The sequence below is a fragment of the Apium graveolens genome, chromosome 6 (assembly GCF_009905375.1).
Source record: "Apium graveolens cultivar Ventura chromosome 6, ASM990537v1, whole genome shotgun sequence".
Classification (NCBI taxonomy): Eukaryota; Viridiplantae; Streptophyta; class Magnoliopsida; order Apiales; family Apiaceae; genus Apium; species Apium graveolens.
Genome location: NC_133652.1, coordinates 107650464 through 107655668, shown reverse-complemented (window position 1 = coordinate 107655668; position 5205 = coordinate 107650464). Strand labels below are relative to the sequence as shown.

At 32.3% G+C, this 5205-nt stretch overlaps 1 long non-coding RNA gene across 5 annotated transcripts; it reads left to right on the top strand.

Annotated features, from left to right (window-relative positions):
• The first annotated feature begins 1628 nt into the window (after positions 1–1628).
• LOC141667470 (uncharacterized) lies at positions 1629–4904 on the top strand. 5 transcript variants are annotated; one of them, XR_012552638.1, is made up of 5 exons: positions 1629–1881; positions 2441–3889; positions 4008–4055; positions 4145–4319; positions 4648–4904. It is a non-coding gene; the product is annotated as an uncharacterized LOC141667470 (long non-coding RNA). The 5 variants fall into 5 exon arrangements; XR_012552637.1 differs by having other exon boundaries at positions 1631–1881; positions 2441–2649; positions 3446–4055; XR_012552636.1 differs by having other exon boundaries at positions 1632–1881; positions 2441–3643; positions 3768–4055.
• Positions 4905–5205: the final 301 nt, after the last annotated feature.

Below are 5205 nucleotides of genomic sequence, written 5' to 3'. Positions count from 1 at the left end.
AGTATTGCTGAATCATTTTCACTCAAAAATATCAAAAAAGGGTTTTGAATATAAATGAGGAACAAATTCTGAGGTTCCCTAACTAAATTTTCTGATTCAGCTATTATGATTTTAAATTAACAACTCTATTGCAGATGTCGGTTTTTTTATATCAAAAGACCATATACATATTATCATGAACTTGCTGAGCATTTTTTTCCTCATACTTGCCTGTTTTTAAATTTAACCTTCCAGTGAGGATTAACTTGCGCTGTTTAGCCGCGTAATTCGAGGAAACAAAGAAGAAGCTTTTGGAAGGTGGTTGATCTAGGGTTTGCGGACTAATTTTAGTTCTGTTGTGTAAAACTTTTTGTATATATATATTATAGTTGTATTATCGTATATTTCGGCCTAGTATACTTTTCTTCGAAGTTATACTAGCGGGTTTAGTATTAAGTTGAAATTTGTTGAAAAGAGTTTTAAAAGATAGTGAAAATGTATTTGTGAAAATTTGAATTTCTTATTTCTAGAACTATAACCTGATAAAATCTTGGATTAGTTTGGGGTTATAGATGCTAAATATCTTCTGTTGGCATTTGTTTATTGATTAAACAAGTTGTTTTGGATTGAAGTTTATTGTGACCACCAAATCCCCTGACCCTGGATTTGGGGGCGTCACTACTAGAAAAAGATTAATAGACATCATTCTTTTAATATCAGTCGGAAAAAAACCCGATGTAACATCGGTTTTTTTCAAACCGATGTTAAAGATATATATTTACATCAGATTTTTTAATAACCGATGTCTATTAGTATTTTTTCAAAAAATATAAACCTATATTTCGCATCGGTTGTGTTTTAACCGATGTTAAATTCTAACTTTCACATCAGTCATTTAAGGACCGTTGTTAAAGTTTGTTATTCGCATCGGTCGTTAACTAACCGATGTCTATGTTAAAATTTAAAAAAAATAAAAAAACAGAGCCCGAAATAATTTTCCACTTTTGTACTTTATCAAAAAATTTCCCCTTTTCCCGAATATTTCCCCTCTTTTTCCCCCTTCTTTTTTATCTCCTCTTACCCGACATCTCTCTCATCTCTCTCATCCACTCGTCTCTATCTTCTCTCTCGCTCATCTCTCTCGTCTCTCATACTCATCTCTCTCTCTTCCCCTCCCTCTCTCCATCTCTCCATCTCTCTTCTTTCATCTTTATTCTATTATCTCTCTAAATCACACACATTCACACACACTAAGGGGGTGTATTCAATCTAGATTTTAAAGGATTGATAATTATCTATGGATTTTGAAAGATTTTTGTTGATTTCAATTCGACATGGATTTTAAGAGAGTTGATGGAAAATGTCGTAGAGTCTTGATAATTTTAGTTAAATTTTTCTCAAATCCATCAAAATCTCATGGAGTTTAGAGAGATTTCAAAGGATAAAAAATGTACTAGCAAATCCATCAAAATCCACAAAATTATCAAATAAAAAAAACTCCATGGAATTTTGAATACTATAAGATTTTGATGGATTTTTTAAAATCTAAATTGAATACCATCAGATTTCAAATGACTTTTTAAAATCTAAATTGAATACCCTCAGATTTTAAAAGACTTTAAACAATCCTGCTTGAATACCATCAGATTTTAAAGGATTTTTTAAAATCCAAATTGAATACCTCTGATTTCAAAAATCCTAAAAAATCCTTTAAAATCTTGAATGAATACAGCCCTCTGAGTCGATTATAAGCTCTGAAGCCCTAGTTCTTAATCGGTATATAAAATAGTATACATGAAGCCCTAATTTGAGCTCTACAAGCTGTAATCGAGTCTCTGTAATAACAACCGAGTTATATACAAGTTGTAATCAAGGCATATAACTTGAATCAAGCCCTAAATTGTAAGTATATTTCACTTTTAATAATTGGTGAAATTTATAAACTATTGTACTAATTTTGATAACAGCGGTTCTTCTCATCTAAGTGAGTTCTCAGATGTGTATTTGAATGCATTTTTGTATACAATTTACTTTTATTTATTATTTGGGTAATTGTATGCAATTTTAATTATTTATTTATTTATGCTATTTTCCCCAAATATTCGATTTGTGTTCTTGGAATTAGTTAGTGATTTTATAATTTCTCTTATAATTTGGTTTTTGTTTTTTATGTAATTTTTTATACGGGTTCGAGCTTGATTGAGTAAGCAAGCGGATTGATTTGGAGTTTCGAGCTTGATTGAGCAAGTATTTTCAGTAAATTATTGCAGAATTATTGTTTACTAACTCAAGATTAATATTTCCAGTGAAACAAAAGCAATAGTAGTTGCCTATCCTCTTTCACTTGAATTTTTATTTTATCTATGATTTCATCTTGTCAGCTAAAAATATAATAGTGGTCTTGATTCTTTGTAAACCAAGGATATTATGATATTCAGTTAATTAAGCTAACTTTTCATAGGTCTATATTGCAATTGTTGGGCAAAGCTGAGAAGCAGCATATATGCAGATAATTTAGAAATTGTCTTGAGAAGCTGAGTAGTTGTGGGTTTCTTTAAGAATTGGTTGCTCCTATGTTGCTGTCTCAGCTAGCCACCGGCCTCAGCGTATTGGCAGGAGCTGCTCTAGTAAAGTCTGTGGTGGAGCAGAGCAATCCCATGGCTGGTTCAGGTCAGTTCCCCATGGCTGGTTCAGGTCAGTTCCTGCTGACCAGAATAGATAAGAGTGTAACAAGGACGAAGGAAAGAGTATAGACCTAAGTTGGGATGGGCTGGAAACTTCACCACTTAATTTATCAGGTTTCAATTATATTGTACAACTCTGTGAAACTAGATTTTGACAGATGACATGGAAGAAACAGGGATAGAATATCTGGATCAGATAGGACACTAATATAGTCTGGGTGAGAATGAAAAATGTGAAAGAGAATCACCAAACAAGTGATCTCATATATTCATCTTAAATGAAGCTGAAACAGTACAGTAGAGACTAGAGTGTGTATGTACATATAAATAAGCTCCTCCACATTTTTTGAATTACATAATAACACAGACCTGTACACTAGTCAGCATGAAACACGTGACTGCTGATGCTAAAAAAATAATAAAAAATTCTACCCAATTCCCAGTCACTATTTAGTTTGTAGTTTATTGGCCTTCCAAGGGATCCTAAGCTACCCCAAACTCTTATTAGGTGGTTGTCATCAGCCCTTGGTGCTTTACCCTGTCTTATATAATAATATTTCAATTTTAAATGAAGAGGTCCCATCACTAAAAACCCTGAGCAACCAATTTGTATAATTTACACGAGTCATCTTACTTGATCTACTTAATGTTTATGCTTTCCCATTCGGTATTGTTTGTGTATTTGCACTCTTTGTAATGTACAACTACAAATGCTTCAGTTTGTATAATTTTTTTGTATGTTCTACTATTGCATACGATGCTGATTTTTTTTATAATCTAAGTTGACTCCTCTAGATGCTATTAATCCGTTGGTTGCTACAAATTCTGGAATCTAGTATGTTGTGCAATGGTCTTGCTCTTCAGAAAATCGAATGAGCAGAAGCACACTTCCTAATGACTGCAGCTCCTACTACATCTTCTTGTTTGTATCTATCTTACTCATCACTACTTCTACTGCTTGTTCTGATGGCACTTGTCAGGTTCATTCTTTATATGTACATTTATCTGTATTTCTTGTAATAATGCATAGATCTTATGTGTTGCAACTATAATTATTTGAGTTTGAAGCTGAATCTTTCAAGAACAATTACTTTTTATGCACAGTTCACGGAATCATGTTCAGCTGCTACTGATTGTGGGCCAGTTTATATTGTGGGAATTGTCCAGCAATTGATAAGAATCAGCCCATTTGTACTATAGGCCAAGCTAATATTCCTTCTTCTTTTGTAATGATCCTATCTTTTTACCATTTTTTGCCTAATTTATATGGTGAATCTAATATACGTGGCTCATGACCCACAATTCATTTTGATTGTTGATGCACCTCTATTGACTGGTACTCAGAGAATTACTTTTTATAATCAAGAAGATACTGTCACTAACCAACTCAGAGTATGCCATTGCATTTTTCGATTATTATTTTTGAATTATTTAGTTGTTTAGTTGTTTTGATTTTATGATGTTGTTTATTTGTTGTTCAGAATGGAGTGAGGGGATTGATGTTGGATATGTATGACTTTGAGAATGACATCTGGCTTTGCCATTCATTTCGTGGCCAGTGTTTCAATTTCACAGACTTTGTATGATTTATCATCCCATTTTCAAGACCATTTTCAGCGCAGAGTGGACTATCCAGATGTTACACTTATCATACAGGTATGACAATCATATCACATTGATATAAATTGCAAGTTGCTAAAATTTCCCATGTTCGCAGATAATGCCTTGTATAAAATAATGAATAAGTTTTGCTATACCAAAATGATGTGAGCTAATATCTTTGATACAATATGTGCAACTATAGGTGTGCATACCTGCCGATTAAGAGCAGTACATATATAGACTTGGTAGAACTGGATATAAAGACAAGGAAGGGCTTGGCATACTGATGTTATGTTGCTTTATAGCGATGTTGTTTCTGAGTTTTACTCACAAGTATCAATAGATATCTCTTTATAATGTCTTTTTTCTGCCTTTCATGCAGGATGTAGGAACAATGGTTACACTGTTTACTAAAGGTAAATGAGACGTGGAAGCCCAAATAAGAGTATCATATGGACTGGTGGATCAAGGAAAGCATGAGTAAAGTATTAGCTGCAATAGGCTTGATACAAGTTTTGAAAATTATAATTGAATTTTTTTATTGTATACTAAAATCCTTTGGATGGTTTTTAGATTGGCTTTGTAATTATAAATAATGTTTTAGTTATTTAAATACAATTACACTTGTTTCTATTTTTAGCATTTTTTGGTATGTATATTGTTTGATCGGTAAATATATTTAACATCAGTTTATATATATTAAAAGCCCATTCTCTTTACCACAAAGACATCACTTTTAAGTAACAAACATTACTGATGCCTAAAAATGAGATATCGTCTAAAATTAAAATTGATGTCTATGTACATATTAGACATTAGTATTTTCAAGTGTCTATGTACATATTAGACATTAGTATTTTCAAGTGTCTGATGTCTGAAATGACTTTTGACATCGGTTTTGGACTTATGAAAAAAGAAAGAAATCGATGTTAGAAGGTAT